Here is a 17892-nt window from a genome sequence, read left to right as displayed (position 1 = left end):
AGTGCCTGGAACAGATCTGACAAACAAGACACTTTTAAATGAATGATAAATTTGTGATAAGAGGGATTTTCAGGGTTCCAAGGATGATGAGACCATTTCTAAATAAATATTTAAGTCAGATGTGGGACTTAGATCCCTCTTGGGGGCGACAAAAGGAATCATTCAGCATTTTCTGGGACCTTGGAAAACAGTAGTGTTTTCAAATGTTCCTCCTGGTCTTTGTTAGAAGGAGTAATGATATTGACATGCTGTATCGAACCTATGGAAATCAATTGATTTCCTTTTACTGAAATCAGTTTAGTTTGTGTCACACCATGCAAAAGTAAGTTCACTGCCCATATAGAGTATCCCTGGCTATCAGGGTGGAGCAAATCTCTAGAGAGGGCAATTTCCCTTCGCAGACTAGATGTATCTAACTCGGGATCAAAACTGAAATTTGACCAAAGAGGTATGTATTACATCACCTAGATCCTTTTATAACAATTAATTAATTCATTTTTAATCAGCAGAGGTGAGTTTGAAGAGTCTAAAAATTGTTAAGGACTCAGAACCAGGAAAGCTTCCCTGGGAATCCACACTGAGAACAGTGAATGTGTTGGCCAACATGGAGTTGAGCAACATGTCAACAGACAGGGGGCTGGGGAGGACTGCAGGGAGTCTGTTGCTTTGAGCATCGATTCAGACATGTTTTAGCGTACAAAGTGCTACCCTGGATCTTATCTCCTGGCCTGCTGCCAGGTTAATTTCCAAGCTCAATGTTTCATGCTGCCATCCTGAGTAATCCATGTTTTTGTGTGTCTGGATATACCAGCTCTGCTTGCTGTTGGTGCAAGCATGGTCTCCTTCGTGTGAGAAGTCAGACAACCCCTCTCCACAAATTGCTGTGTGATTTGGAACCAAGCAATAGTCCACGACAAGAGGAGATTTTGTATAACACACTGTCAAGCTGTCCTACTTTCTGGAATGAATATATGAGAAACCAAAAGTGTTGGACAATGGTGTTTCAGCTGTATTATATTGTGCCTGTCAAAAATTTTGAAAAGAAGGTTTTCGATATGGTTTGCTGTTTGATATTTTTTCCAGTTCTTTCTACCAGGGCATGGTCTCATAGGATTGACTTTTGGGGTCAGGATTGTAGGAATGACTGGTCCAGTGCACTGTAAGTCACTTTATGTGTTTGAACCCTTCACAGGAGTAGATGCCCAAAGATGAATGCCTTATGAAGTAGCCATTAACACCTTCAGTTCAAGCTGAAGTTGAGCTGTTTAAGCTTACTCTACATTGACCCTGTTCTGCTCTCTGCACTGCACTCCTATGGAGCCCATCCTGCTGATAAGAATATTTTTCTTGTATTCTCCCTACCAGCTGTTAATGCTCATCCCATCTGAGCATTGCACCCTACAGGTGCAATGAATGGGATGCCAGCACATCATGATGTAGTAGATGCATAAACACATGCAGAAATGTATGCTGTTGTATCTTTGTGTTCTTTGCAGAGGACATGATGTTTAAGCACAAAATCATGCATGCTGAAGGGTTTTATTTAGCTTAATCCCTGTTCCTGTACCTGTTGGCAGTGTGACTGGTTATACTGAAATTAAACAGAAGTATGTGTGCTTAAAATTGATCACTAAATATGTTGATTAATGCCTGCCTAATATAAGGCATATATAGTTGACATCTATAAACTCCCAGCAGAGCTGGAGGACAGTTAGATCTTCACAGGATTCATCCTTTTGTGATCCTCTGGAGCTCTCCTGTATTCAGCTGAGCTACATTAATGTCAGAGGGCAGAATCTGGCCAAGTGGATGTAAATTTGGGAAGAAATCTACTACCCCTGGACTTGGCCTTTAAAAAAGAAAAAAAAAAATAACCTGAAAATATTTACTGAGAGCTTTGATGAGTGAGAAACTAGTTGCAGTAATACAGATTAATATATTCAGGAAATAATTATGTACTTTTTACAGGTGGAACAGCTACATAAAATTCTCCAAGAATTTAGACCATAGTAAGTAAATGACTGGAAAGTCTTTGCTGAACCCCATCATTGCTGCTGAAATGACTAACAGCTATAATCATGTTTTGCTAATCATATTTGTTCTAATAAATGTTGGGATTTGTCATTTTTATTCATTTATTGGGCAGAAAATAATTCAAAGCAATGACTGTAAAGGTAGCCAAAACCATACAATCTTGGGTCTGCTGTGCAAATGGGCCCTTATAGCTTGACAGAGTGATGAACTTTTGAGTGAAAGTAGATGGTTGCCTGGTGACACGGGGATAAGATGAAATATGTTGTGAGTTGGTAGAAATGGTAGTGAATGCCAAAGAAATTAATTTAGGGAAAAGGCCATGCAAAGTAGCTTTGTAGTAGCTTTTGAGCCTAAGGGATGGTGGTAGTGATGCCTAAGCATTTTGCACTGTTGGATTGTATTTACTATGGTGACAATGAGATGTAAAATGTTCCCAGTACCACCTGGGAGCATTGCTACAGTCCTGCCAGACGAGGGCGTGGACTGTGGAAAATCCTTGCCAGAAGGGTTGCTTTGGTGCATCCCCCTGTTCAGTATTCACTGCTCTTGTCTAATCCGTAGAGGATAGGAGTTTGATACAAAGTTGACTGTGGATTTGGGATGTTTAAAACAGTCCTTGTTAGTCGGAAAGATGATGGCTGTCACTTCTGGTGTGTTCTCAGGTCTTTGCAGTAGCACATGGGAAAGAAAAGACTGTACAGGTCTGTCAGATAAATGAGTCCTTTTCAAAAATCCTGAATGTGGGTTGTGTTTGACTACTTAATTCGGGATGTGAATTCAGTTCTGGCCTTTATTATGTCTGGGAAATTGTCCCTTAAGGTAATAGAGAAGAAAAAAGTCATGCTAATAATGCTGTCAGCTGCTGTTACCACATCATTAGCACTTCTTGTCATTTATTAAAAGAGTGTGATAGTTCCTTGATGTTCACTGGCATTACAGAAGTAATGCCCTGTATTTTTGTGTTCCATCATCAGTAAAATCTATCAAATAAGTTAAGGAAAATGAATGGACCCAGAACCTGCAAATTTTCTATAGGAGGTAGGAAAGGGGTGCTAGCCTCCAGTTTGTGAGTCTAAGGACCCATGAAAAACAAGTTATTATACTTAGCCTGAGATTGTATAAATGAATCTACATCTGCTCCAGATAAGTCTGCTGATTCAGAAACCAAAAGCCTGTAGTACATGAGGAGTGAGAGCTGATTAAGCATGCTCTGATATATGTCTTGGTATATGGCATTGCTTTCCTGATGTTTTGTCACTTTCAAGCACAACCCTTGAGAGTAACACCAAACTGGAACATATTAAAGAAATAGAGAGTTGTTTGAATTCAGGTATTGGCTTGGAATCAAGTTGTCTGTTAAACTGTGGGATAGAAATATGGTGGAAAAGTATTTGTTCTTGGTGAAGAGCAATTCAGTGAGATCTGGCTTCCAAATACAAACCCTCAGTTTGGCCCTCTTCTCTTCTCTTCTCTTCTCTTCTCTTCTCTTCTCTTCTCTTCTCTTCTCTTCTCTTCTCTTCTCTTCTCTTCTCTTCTCTTCTCTTCTCTTCTCTTCTCTTCTCTTCTCTTCTCTTCTCTTCTCTTCTCTTCTCTTCTCTTCTCTTCATTTAAAAATATAAAAGTATATTTAAACAGGAGAATTACGACAACACTTTTAATTGCCTGCATTATTCCTATCAGCTGTATAAAATTTAAATTGCAAAAGGATTTGGAAAAATACCCCTTTTATTTTCCAATGCAATTTATGTACATGTTGTTTTGTCCCAGGGTTTGCTCTTAATCCCCAAATACTGTAAACCCATAAAACCCAGGATTTATGGTGCTTGTAATTGATCTCAATGTGTTACAACTGAAATTTGCTAGACAATAGAGAATTATTAGTAAAATCAAGATTTTCAGGGATGGGGGCAGAAAGAGAAAGCTGTCTCTGGAATTTTTTTCAGCATGACTTTCAGCCTTGCTCAGAGCAAATAACATGAGATGACACTGGGAAGAAAAGTACCTCACCAGAGCTTGTAGTTATTGTTGTTTTGAATGTTTATGCAGTTGCTCCACTGGAGCAAGATTGATTCATTCCTTGGCAATGATCATTATATATCGTTTCATACAGCAAATGCAATGCTTTTCTTTTAGGTTGTCCTTTCTGATGGATGTTATAATGCTGAATCTTATTGCATTATATTATAGTTCTTAAATATTTAGGTATTTATGTTGTTGGTTAGTAGAGGAGTAGAGTGTGAATATGATATTGGGTTTGAAAATATTTGGCTTTGCAGGGTAGGAAAGTACTCATGGAAGATGAGTGGCTCCTAATGGGGAAATTCTACTTGCTGTTCCAGAATGAAAGGGTGAATTGTATAGGGCCTTCAGCCTGCAGAATGCCCTGATGTGTTTTTAGCAGGTTTTTAACCTTGTGTTATTAGCAGGATGTGTCACTACCTATTCTGACTTCCTCCACTGTTCCCATTTTAACACAAAATATTTTTTATTCCAAACACAAAGTCATTATGAGAAAAAAGTAGTGTTTAAAATTTTGTTATATTCTACATTTGAGATTTTTTTTCCTAAGAGCCACCCTGCCTTTAAAACCATAAGCTTTTATATATAAAACCATATACTTTTAATTTTCTTGAAGCCACTGTTTCAAGGCCTTGTCCAAGGATCCTCCCAAAGAGGAGGAAAACAGCACAGAAAAAGGGCACACAGAGCAGGAAAGAGAAGCCAACCCTTTATAACTCTGTATTTCAGAAGGAAATGAATGAAAATTAAAACAGCACCTTCTTTAGCTAGATCTAAGACATAAATGTCAGTATTCTTTGCAGTGACAAAACCACTTCTTTTGTCTACTCCCTGAGTTGTGTCTTCCATAGTGGGTCAGTCTGAAGTTCTGATATGAAATTATTTCAGTGCCTGGAGCTCAAGAAGGGGGGCACACTCCTCATGCTGTCCAGTGTTGTAGGTTGCCAGTGCCATGCATTCTCTCTCCGAAGGGTGGGCCCTGCTTCTGCAGGTACAGTGTATAGCATGCTCAAACAGGTCAGCAGTGACTGCCTTACTAGATGGTGGCTTCATATTTTGGGGAGCTATCCCTAGAAAACCTGATCCAGAAATATTGATGCCTACTCAAACCGGCAAGCACTGACTGACATTCTGCTAGATGAACTCACATTCACCATGTTCTCCATCTGACTTTTAAGTCTGCTGCTTGTGGCTTAGCAGAACTGATATTTGTGCTGCTTCATCCCTTGCCTGGTATTTTGCAGCTGCAGAGCAGCACCCAGCACTCTCCTACTTAGCCTGCTGGTATTTCAGAACAGCTGAACTGCCAGAGCTGCTGCAAAGATGTCTCAGCATGGAAGTGTAGGTAAGGACTGTTCTTTGAGACCCCAGCTGCAGTGCAGGCTCCCCTGAGAATGTACAGCATTGCTGCTTGCAGACAACTGTGATAACCTCCAGCCACAGAATATGACACAACACAACCCTTATGCCATTCTGAAAGGTCAGGATGCATGCACTGTCATATAACCCAGTGCTTAAGATCTCAAACTTTGTAAAAGTCTGAATACTTTAAGGAAACCTTCTTTAATACAAAATAGCAGGTCTGTATCTTACTGCCACAATTTATCTCAGTGTTGCTATATGACATCAAGTGAGACTTATGGAGAAGAAAGTAACTGCCATGAAAGGAATTTTCATGCTATTCACAATATATATTGCTTGGTACTAACTACCTACTTGCTGCTGTGCAGCTGCCAAGCCAGGTTTTTCAATATCAAACAAAACTGTGCAAACTAAAAGAAAAGATTTAAATTCTTATGAAGACTTGAGAAGCCTTGTAAAATCTTGCAGCCTCTCTAAGACCTGAGTAGTACCACACTACTATCTGCAGGGGTATTGCCCAGGAGCATAAAGAAGCATCATGAGTGCTTCATGCTCAAGTGTATTTCAGTAGACTGCTCACAAGTTAAGAAAGAGTAGGAGTGTATTGCTGCTCTCTGCTGTTTTGGGCAAACCTTGTCTGCGGTCATTTTTCAAAAAGAAAGGATTCAGAGGATGCTGTTGTAAAACATGCACCTCCTGTGTTTCTCTGCAGGTAATCTGTAGGCTGCTGGAGCCATGCAGAAAGGGTTTGCATTTGTCCTGCATCCAGTGCTTCACAGAAATCTTGTCGAGAAGCCAAATGAAGAGTTAGGATATATTTCAGCATTGAACCAAGAGAGCAGCATCAGACCAGGAAAATTTTTTGTTGATAACAGATCATGTGCTCAGCTAGCTAAGGAGAATGAAAGAAAAAGATATTGTATCTATAAGTCTAAGTAAGCCTGTGGGTGTGCATTAAGGACTTAACTCAATTTGAAAAATGCTGCCCAAATTTGTTTCTACTGTGCGTAAAGTGTTTCTAAGCCTCAGATGAGCCATTATATTTATCCAGCATGACATCTGCTAAAATATTTTTGAATAAGGAGCCTGTATGGAGCATACATAATAAGATAGCTTTTGTGAGCATGTTTGTATTCCTGATAGATGAGAATGGCTCCTTTGGAGCCCTCCCAATTTTACACTGTTTAGGACGTGTGCTAGATCCCAGATGAAAACCCACAAGAAAATATAATTAGTGGAACAAAATTTAGTACGTTTGCCCCACGGCTACTTTTTACATTGAAGCAGTTTTGCTGTTAATTTTTCTTCTTCAAAGTACTAAAACAAGGGATTTTTGAGTTGGGGACCTAATCACATTACAAATTCAAGCCTTGTTTCCCAGTCCTTCTATATATATTTTTTTTTTTTATTATTTAAAGAATATTTTTAAAAGGACCCGATGTGCTTTTCATTAAGAAAATAAAACAACCAGACTCATAAACCTTGACCTTGACTTGTAATCTGGCAGAACCCAGCTAATGGAGACACTGACTGAAACAGAATGGACAACTTTCTAGAGTGAATATTTGTAGAATTGTACTTCTGGTTCACCAAGTTTCAGGCCAAAGCAAATTTTACAGCCAAGTTATAAATATTTGAAAAATATGAAGCATAATGGAAATGCTGACATAACCTTAATCACACAGGCATAAGCAGCTCAGTGTTATAATCTGGCAGTGCTGTTTTGAAAATGGTTATATGATAATGTAATCCAGGCCTGGAGAACTTTTTAGCTAAATGTATCAATATGAACCTAATTTACTTAGACATTAATATAATCATTCACATTAAAAATCTATAGTACTCTGATGTCCAGATCAAGAGAGTTTCATTCTCCCTGATTTATACCCATGAGATATATATGTTACAATACACAATAAATAGGAAGAGTGTCAAATCACTGAGGTGGTGTTTTTTCAGTCTTTAGATCACTATTTACTGAACAGGACCACAAGAGCTATATATCCTTCAGAGTGTTAATATGCAACCAGAACAAACATAGAACATAGGAAAGGTGGAGAAAAGTTAGATATATAAGCAAGAAAAAGTGAGTTATTGATTTTATTGACTGGTTTGTTAACTTCTGACATTGCAATAAAGCTTTATTTATTTGTATACAGAAGACTCAATTACATAGATACATATTATTTAAACAACTGGGTTATTTACAGGAGAATTGCAGTTTCATAAATAATATAGACCTGCATTTCTCAAGCTGATGTTTATTGTTACCACTTAGGGAGTTGTGGTATCCACAAATGCTCTTTGGAGGAAAGTCATTAGAATAGCGTTAAGTAAAACTCCTGCTATTGTAATGATCCATGTCCAAGGTACACATCAGCACATACAAGCTGTGTTCTTCACAAGGACTGAAATACAAATTGTTGCATCCTGCTTTCTATGACTGGAGGAAGCAGCATGCTGGCAATACTTGCTACTCCAGCTGACATGATCCTTTGGTCCAGGGTTTCTCTATGCTCTGACAGCCCAATGACACTCTGCATGTGAGATGAAAAGAGCTGGTTAAGGTCCCATAGGAAATGGTTGGGCATGAACCTAAATTTTCCTTTTGCCAGATTGACATGTGACTTTTTTCCCTTTATAACAGTTGCAAGGAACAGACAGTGGGCATGTTGGCTATTTCTAACCAGCCCTGGCTGTCTTTTGCATATCATCAAAGCTGGGCACACTAAAAGATATTAGAAAGTCAACAGCAATCCAATTCATAAGGCAAATCAGGTGTGCTAAACCATCTTTTGGCTGTTGAAGGATCTGGCTTGTGGGAAAGGTGGACCCAGGGTTCTCTTTGCTCCAGTTTCTCTGTGTTTCATTTGTAGCCAGACTTAAGACAGCTTCTCTGGGCAGAGTAGCAAAACAGCTGTGTTACAGAGGCACACAGCATGAACTCGTAGAGCACCATGTGAGTGCAACGCTGTGGCTTCCACACCAAGACTGGCTTCTGTCAGCTCAGTTGGGAGTATGGACAAAGAAGTTCAAATATTTTTGTCTATATGTACCTTTAAATGTTATCTTTATATTTTGGAAATATAGCCAGGTTCTTCTAAAGGGCTGGATGGGTCTAAGTCAGATGCCAGACCTCTTACAGAATAGTAACAGAATCTTTTCTTTAAAAGCATTTTTAGAAGGAATCAGTGATTACTTTTTGCCCAACTCCAAATTACGTTTAGTAGGCATGTACACATAGTCTGAGATCTGACATAATCCTCAAAGTAAGTAATATGACAAATGGAAGCTGATGCTGGTTTTGTGTTGTTGTGTAATGGAGTTAGAATAATGACAGGACAATAATATAATAGAATTCTGCAAAGCTCTCACTCGACCTTAAGTGGAAGTAAAATAATGGAAATTAGGAGGGCAATAAAATAATGATTTGTAAAAAGGATAAAGAAATAGTGTTACCCAAGACTATTAGTGACATAACACACTATGAATGCACTTAAATTAATAGCATCTTTTACCAGTAGTTATTTTTCAGTTACTGTAATGATGCAAAAATAAACAGAACAGTAATATAAAAATGAAAGTGATGTAGGAAACTCATTTGTTTAAATTACGTATCTATATATAGAGAGGCATATGTATATATATGAAGACAAGCATTTGCATGGATTAGAAACATTTTGTTCCATAAAATTTAATCCTATTAGGATGTGTCTCAGTGCCCCATTTGAAGCAAGTTGCCTGCCACTTGCTGTTTTGGCAAAGCTAAGTCATATGGCATTTTTTTGCTCTTTTGCTTTCTTCATAACAAAGAGGTCTTGCCATGACAAAACATTTCTAACCAAGAGATCTTTCATGAAATTCAGCTGTGCTGGCATGTATGCATCTTGCATGTAAAGCTTTTTTAACCTGTGCTGTATTCTTAAACCTTTCCTAGGAAACGAATCCAGCACATTTATAATCCAGTGGGAGTCTGACTCACATGAAGGCAAGATAAACATGTTGCAGGAACAGTGTCCAAATATTTGTCAACCACTTGGTTATTTCCATGGGGATCTATTCTGGGGCATTTTCAGCGTACAAAAGACTATTTTAGTGGCTGCTGAAGAGTTTTTTATTATCAGTGACTGGCAAATAACTCCTCAAAACCAGACGCTATGATGATTTTGGCTACTAGTATTTTTGCTACTTTTTGTATTTTTATCTTTTGATGTATGGAGGAGGGAAGGATTGAAGGGGCGGGGAGGGGTGCAGACCAAAAGCTCTTGGTGTTAGATTTAAACTTGGTTTAGTGATGATGAGGTTTGACATACTTTGCAAGAGGTGGTTGTAAGACTCAATGATCTTTAAAAACATGAAGTGGCAAAAGCTCCTGACTAAATTGTAAACAGCCACTACAGATTATTTCAGACAAAAATAAAGAGAAGGATGTTAATTCAGTTCAGTATTTATGAGGTCTGGAGGCATGCATACACTAAGATTCTGCAGCTTCCAACCAACACTTCCATTTGAAATAATGTTTCACCCTGCTGAGCCACATCATGAGAACTTGCTGCAGATACCAAATGGCGCCAGTTCTTTTTGAAAGGCTGTTGTACTTTTGTAGCTAGGAATTTCTGAAGATACATGTGCAGCTAAATAGATTTACAATGAAGACTTACCAGTTTTGTAATGCACTTGGATCTGGAAGTGTGATCTCCTGCATACAGAGGAAACCCGTTAAGATTTCCTCCTGGATGTCAACTAGACTCCTGCACTGCACTGCTCTGTGGGACAGCTCTTTCAAGAGTCTCAATAAAGTCTGAACAGCTGAACAACCTGTAATGAGACACTTGATGGAGCTGCCCCACAGGGCTGTGTAAAGACCACAGCAGAGAGTGTAAAACTGTTAAAGACACTGCAGGGATGAAACCAGTGAACTCAGTAGCAATGTTGATAAACCTCTGTGGCTTTACCATACTTGCTGGTAAGATTGCTCCTGCAGGAGTTAACATATATTATGGGGTGCACTTTGCTGAATGCTGCTGTGAGGTGCTTTTACTAGGTTTAATTGAATGTTTCCTTCCTTAACTGGACATTCTCCTCTCACCAAACCGGGTGATTTGAATTTTTAAACAGGCTCTTATAAGACTGAGAGAATACTAGGTTTCATCTGCTTCCCACCTTTTTCTTTCCAGTCCCTTGTCAATGTTGTGAGTTGAATTTCTGTCACTGTCCACCTACCTTTGCCCTCTCTGTTGAAATTAGTCTATCAACATAACTTGTAAAAAGCAAAATATGTCAGATATACTATGCTTTTCTTCCACCCAGAAACCTAAATTACTGTGCACCAGAGATCATCCACATGTATTGCCTGGCTTTTGGTAGGCTGTAGTGCCAGCAGCCAAACACATATTAAGTAACTGTGCAGGGTTCCCCAGGCAAACAGCAATATATATCATTACAAGATATCTTCATAGTCTGTCTTATTTGGGGGAAGGGTACAAGAGTCAGGTGGGGAGGGTGAGTGTTGGCAAGTTGGGCTTTTGATGTAAAGCTTGCCCTCTTCCCTATTAGGAGGAAAACCAATATGCATAGGGAAATATTGTAAAAAATCCTATAGAAATCTAAGATAGCTCTAAAGATGGCAAACTGTTAACATTTGTTCCAAAATACATGTTATTTAATGCACTCACTCTTTGACATTTAGTAAACTTCCAGGAAGAAAGTTTAATTTAGAGAAGCCTCCTGCCCTTCTTAGCTAGGGATCAGCTGTCGAACACGAAATAATAATGCATTCAACTGTCCATCTTCTGGTAAATCACCCTTATCATCACTGCATTCACCAGCACTAACAGCAAACAGTGAGTATGAAATGTATGAATTCAGAGAAGAGTGATAGGGTCTTTGTGGCCTTAATATTTGTGCTAATGCATACAGTATAAAAGGAACTAGAACTCTCACTATGAAGGGTCCAACTCATAAAAAATGTATGTACCACTAACAAGGGATTTTTATGCACTGTACTTAGTGGGTGAAGAAAACTAGAATGAGTCTATTTTGAATAAAGAACATACTTTTGCAATTATATTCCTTCACCTTTTCTGCAGTAGCAACACTTCTTTTCTCACATGAGGTATTTGAAGTGGAAGAATATTCATATAGGCACCAGTAAGAAAAAAAATTCACTTAGGGAAAAGAGAAAAAGGAAAAGATGAGACAATGAAAGAGGAGCAAAAATACAGATGGGAAAGATGAAAATTTAAGGCACTTGGGAGAACTGGGATTTTTGAGTTATTTGTGATTTTGTGCCTTGGTGTGGTAGTCTTTTGTTAGGTGGTAATTATAACTTGTGGTTGCCCAGAAGAAGTCCTTTGTAACATGAATCACTTTAATAGTGTGATTTTTCATTATAAAGAGTCATGGAGTTTTAATGTTATCTGTCCTAATCCAGAAGGATGCAGGTGCATAAATACAAACCAAGCTCTGTGCATAGGGGTAATGAGGACAGTGATTTCTGCTACTGTGTGTGCCTTGTGGGAGAAGATCCTTTGGGAGGAAATATTCCCAGGGACCAGCCAAAGGCAGCATTCTATACTTAGCTGGCAGAATGACTTTGGGCTCTCCAGATGATTTTAGTAGCTTTGCAGTAGCAGCTGCAAGGCAATTTCAGATAAGTATAAAACTGTGGTGTTTTACTTGCTTAAGTACTGAATGATGCACTCAGTAAAGCAAATCTACTCTGTTCATGTTGCTGTCTAATTCAATGCATTTTCAATGCAGGATTTTTAGTTCTCTGTATAGGATATTGCATTGACATATATGTCAATATGGTAAATCAATATACCATTTCTTTATCACACCAAAGACATTTTCAAAGGTAAACTAGAAGGGCTTTGTACACAGGTAGGAGAAAATTAAGAATGAGAGCTATGTAAGTTGACACAATCTGACACTGTAGAAGATGTATACAGCATTTGTATGTTATGCTGAAATGATTGAACAGTAAAACCCTAACACCAACATTGCAATTTTATTAGGTTTCAGAGTTAACAGGTGCTAGTAGTAATTCTGCACATATGCAGAACTCTGCACGCTTGCTTGTGTTTCTTTGTGAGGGTGAAATTACTTCCTAAAAATAAGAACTTAAAATCTGAAGTACAGGTGAGCAGAAAAAGGTGAATTGCTTAATCATCTGTGTGATAACCTGATACCTAGGGAAATTTTATACAATCCCAAGGAGAGAATTATGTCCCACATCTTGGTCATGGACTGAAAGGAGACAACTGTCTAACAAACTAAATATGAAAGGTCTAAGCCTAAATTCATACCTTTCAGTGGGAGAATCATTATTCTAATGTAGTTTATGAGATTGATTTTCTTTGCTCAGGTAACAGGAATATCTCCTCTGATAACCATAGGGCAGTATCAATATAAATGGAATCAGCATAAAATCTCAGGATTTTTTCCTGCACGTATTGTAACATTTAGGTGTGTTTGTGAAATTTTGTGTAACAATCTTGTTACTAAGGTTTTATAATGTGGTAATTTGTGCATGCTTCCTCCTGACAAGTCCAAACTCTGATACAACAGGAAAATTAAATTATTAATTAATTAAAATAAAGAAATTAAAAGCAAAAATGTGGTGGTTTGTGGCAGAATGAAGATTGTTTGGAGGGAATGTTGTACTTTTTATCATTATCAGTTGAATCTTTTCTTGCAACTATTAAATTTTGTTCAGCAAGATTGTTCTCGGTATAATTGCTGAGAGTTAAGGTTTCATTTAATGAAGAGCTGGGTTACTTTAATCAGAGATGATGGACTTTCACACACTATACCTGACAATTTGAATATTATTGGTTGGTCTATTTAATTTCCTTATTTTTTTTTCTCTTGATTATGATCTAAATGCAGGTATATTTTGCTTTGATTGTTATTAGTTTGTTAGTTTTAAAAATGTAAGACTTTTTTCTCACAGGCAGTATTTTTAATTTAATGATTTAATTCTCAAAGCTGTAACTTTAATGTGAGTTGTCTCAGTGAGCAAGAAAAAGGTCTACTTTTGATTTCTTATTGTTATGGTTACTGAGATATAAATACAGGTAATTTAATGTTGCATTGTGGAAGTAGCTAAAGATTTAATATGAACTGTTGCTTGAAATGGTTCTTTTATTAACATTAATGGATTTGAAATATTTTCTTACATCTTAGAAGGAATTGTATATTCTTTTGATTACTGTAAATCTAGTACTATTGAATTTGATCCAGCTTATTTTTCAAAGCACTGAGTGCCAAAGAGAGGTGGTCCAGCATCATCCTGGTTTTGATACAAATGTGAGACATACTGAATTCATTCATGAAGACCATGAGGAAGTTGTTCATATCCAGGTCATCTGCTGAGATTAGTCCTATGCTTTGGTATGAGCATTGGCTTTGAGTGAGCTTTGGTGCAGAGTTTGAGAAGAGATGCCAGGGTGCAGGCACAAGCACACATGCACAGAAGGGCCAGGGTAGAGCTGGATGTGCAAGTTTAAAGAACTCCATCCTGTGATGCTGTTCTGAACCATTTTCCAGTCAGCTGCTGGCTCCTTGCAAGCATTGGAGACCAGATGAGACAAGGGCAGCTGGGACAGGAATTGCATCCAAGGGAGGGTGCTGGGGAGCATGGGCAGGCTCACTTTGTCAGAGCTGCTGTACCCCTGGGGCAGCCGAGGAGTTGCAAAGCACCTTTGTGTTTTGACCCATGCCTTCCTGAACAGTGGATCTAGAGCTGAGAAGATCAGCTAAATTGTGCTTATTTGAGAATCCATACTGGAGTCTCTTTTCCCCATTAGTTGTAAAGTGGGGGACTGGAGCATTCTCACCTTCACAGAGCACTGGGAGACACCAAGAACTGAGCTGCCTGTTGTATTGCTGAAGATGTGTAAGAAACAAAATGAAAGCAAACTAAGGAAAGCTTTTTATAGCCAGTACATTTGCAGTTGTAATTTCGTATGAAGCTTGGTGGCTTTGAGATGTGGAATTTCCTTTTTTCTTCTTATGTTTCTCTTGTTGTTTTCTCTTTTCTAAACCAGATATTGTACAACATGGCTCTTCACTTGGTTTGTGGATTTTTTTTCTCGTTTTGATGAGAGGAGAAGAAGGTTGCCTTTGTTCTATTTTGCTTTATTTTAAATAATATTTTATTTTAAGAAGGCTATTTTACAGTGTTTACAGTCCACTTCAATTTTTTTTTATTCTGTCATGCCCTTCCAGTCCCTTGGTGGGATAAGAGGTGAACGTATGTATTATATAATTTATAATTAATTTATGATGAATCACATATGATGAATACTGCTTATTAAATATTAAAGCCTTGTCTACATTTGTGGCAGTACTATGGCAGTGGCACTCCTGTCTGTTCTCATGGTGCTATTGGGCAAATTCATCGACTTAGGCTGTGTTTTAGAGTGCTGGCCCTGCTACTGCCTTCCCCCTTCCCCTGTGCACCAGCAGCTGGGGCTGTAATGAGAGTAGAATCTCTGCAAAACAGAGAAGGTACTGCTGGTAGTTCCCCAACTCCATAGGGATTGTTATGGTTCCTTGCTGACAGACCCCTCACTGACAGAAGGCTGAGCCGAGTTGGACGATAACTTAACAGGAGGTAACAGGAGGCCTGGATCTGAACAAGTGTAAAATCCAGGCTAGGTTTTGGCAGTCCAGTTTTACTAGTGAGGACTGGAATTTGGACAAGAGAAAAAATTACCTCCAGAGGTTGTTCCAGCATCTGAAATCAACTCCCAAATGAACTCAGTAAAACAGCGGTGAGAAACAGTGTAGGGGATTGTGTGCTGCCAGTTTAGGGCAGCTGGTCTCAATGAAGGCATTTTTCCAAATTCATGACAATGAATCTGTGAAGCAGAAATAGTAGAGAAATCAGAAATAGACAGAGCTCCCCGACTCCTCTGAAACTGGGGGAATACCCCCAGTCAGAAATATATTATTATAAAGCAGAAAAGAAAAATAACCTTCTAGCAATGTTTTGTGCTCTGCCTTGGCTTCTTCAGTGTTGACCTATGTGTGTCAGTGAATGCAGCGTACAGAAAGGAAAAAACGCTGTCACTGTGTGATGCAACAGACCTTAACCCTGAAATTCTTGCTTCACTGTATTTAGTGCCAGCCCAGCAGGCAGATTTTCTTGTACATTTTCTTGACTCTTGAGTGTCTGTTGTAGCTGGTAGATTAGAAGGGGCAGGAGAGATCTGAGAATTTCAGTCAGAGAATACAGGATTGGGAATTTCATATAGGATGCCATGTAAGACCACATGAAAGTGTGTGCTGTTTTCCTGAGATGACTGCATCCTATGGGAACTAAATTAGAAGCATCAGGCAGAACATTTGAGCACTGAAATTAAAAAAAAAATCATCTGTGGTGAGTAATTGTGTGACAGGAATGTAATCCTGTCGTAAGTGATTCCAATTAGTACAATGAAAAAGGAAAGCAGTGTAATTAATTTTGGCTTGATGGTCCGGTATAACCAACTTGTGTTACGTAAAGATTATGTGATCAAATATTGAAAAATACTTATGGTACAGATAACAGAAATCAGTAGTTCTTTGGATGGGCACCACAGAAAATAAAAAAAAAATACTAAAACACAGGCATATTACTTCAGAACTTCTTACATATTTTCTGAGAGCTCAAGGTATAAAAATTGCAATAAAATCTAATTCTAATGACTTTGGTTTTGTTCTTTTCCAAAAAATTTCATAGGATGGTTTAATGATATGACAGATTACAAGGAGCTTGTTTTAACATTGATTAAATCACACACAAAGACAAAATTCACATGCCTTAAAATTACATAAGCAAAATTGACTTATAAGACTTGATCTTCATGGGGAGTGATATCTTCATTGGTACTGAGCCTCTGATCTAACATCACTTTATACATAAAGTTGTGAAGATTAAAAAAAATATATATCATAACAGTATGTGGAAATTACCAAAGGAAAAGTTATGTTTAGTAACAGAGTGCTTTAATTTGTATAGGAGGAAATCATGCTGGGGGAACCCTGCCTTTGGTCTTAAGGATGGCATCAGCACTAGGATTGTTGTGCATTTGAAAGAAACAGTTTACATGGAATCTCACATATCTAGTTACATGTTTCTCTTTTCATTTAACTTGAATGAGTAAATTGAAGATAAAAAATTTAGTGACTGCATCTCTTTCTGCATGTTACTAGTCAGTTGTTGGAATCCTCACTGATTGTAGTAGGCCAGCTTATTCTCATTATTAAATGACAATGGTCATTAAAATGGCAAACATTTCTATAGAATTCATTTTATAAAATGTCAGCAAGGGTGTATGTTTTTATTAGTTCCAAATCAGATATTTCAATAGACCATTTGTAAGTATTCCCAGAGCAATGTCCATTCCTGAATTTTTGAGACCACACAAAGATATTACAAATTAATCAGATTTTCAGATTTCTGCATAATAACTCTGCACATTTATTGTTTAATCCAATTCTAAAATGCTGTTATGATTGACAACTTGCTGTAGAGATGGAAGTCAATTGAATAATATGTAGCAGTCAATTTTATTTGAACCTTAATGTGGTGAAGGTGGTTTTTTTTCACATTTCCATTATTTATAAGTTGTTCCCCTTGGAGAATATATAAAAGAATTTGTTTTAAATGAGCTGATAATACCCTCTTTAAAATTTATGACAGAATTGTATCCTTTCTCCTTACAGCATAAGGGTGTGCCAAGAAACTGTTTCTGAATTATCTTGCTATTCATAGGACAAACATTAGAAAACAGCATCTTGTTAAGGTTTACTTAGAATGGAATTTCAACCACTCATCAGGAAAAAAAAAAATTACATAACAGGAGATACTGTATCAATCAGGAAACCTGGTGCCTTTGCCAGGGTTTTCTTTATAAGAGACCACGGGACTCTTGCAGCTACATTTGACGCTTGCTGTCATTCTTGCAACCTCAAAAATCAATGTGGGCGTGATCATGCCATCAGCACTGAAAAATTGGGAATCAGTTGAGCCGTTCACCCAGAGGAAATGGAGGATTGGGATGTAGTTTTGAAAACATCTTGGTACTTTCTTACAACTGATAGGCTGTTTTTATTTTTCTTCTTCCCTTTCAAATCTGTATTGCAGACTTCAGCAAAACCTAGTAGGGCTGGAATGTGTTCTATGCTTAGCAAGTCATTAGTGCCCAGCATATTGTTCAATTGTTGGATATTGATCATCTCAATAAATGCTGGAAATCCTTGGTTTCACAGATTTTTTTGCTCATCCTTCACATGCAATTTAGAAAACAAGCTTTCGTATGGAAGCATACCAGTTTTCAGTTTTCATAGTGCCTTTTCATTGTGCCTAGTAGAGCCTTTGCTGCCTCAGTAACTGACAAAAGAAAATTCTTTATTAAGATAGAAAGTAGATGTGACTTGATTGTTTTTCAGATAATTTTTGCTTTCAGAAATTGCAATGGCTGA

The 17892-nt window shown here is 37.9% G+C and overlaps 1 protein-coding gene across 2 annotated transcripts in view; it reads left to right on the top strand.

The window, feature by feature from the left end:
• Window positions 1–17892, top strand: part of POU6F2 (POU class 6 homeobox 2) — a 307385-nt gene that overhangs the window by 113600 nt on the left and 175893 nt on the right. The window lies entirely within an intron of this gene.

Source organism: Cinclus cinclus, chromosome 1 (genome assembly GCF_963662255.1).
Source record: "Cinclus cinclus chromosome 1, bCinCin1.1, whole genome shotgun sequence".
In the NCBI taxonomy this organism is placed as follows: domain Eukaryota; kingdom Metazoa; phylum Chordata; class Aves; order Passeriformes; family Cinclidae; genus Cinclus; species Cinclus cinclus.
The sequence above is the reverse complement of the archived record's forward strand: the minus strand, read 5'-3'. Positions and strand labels throughout refer to the sequence as shown.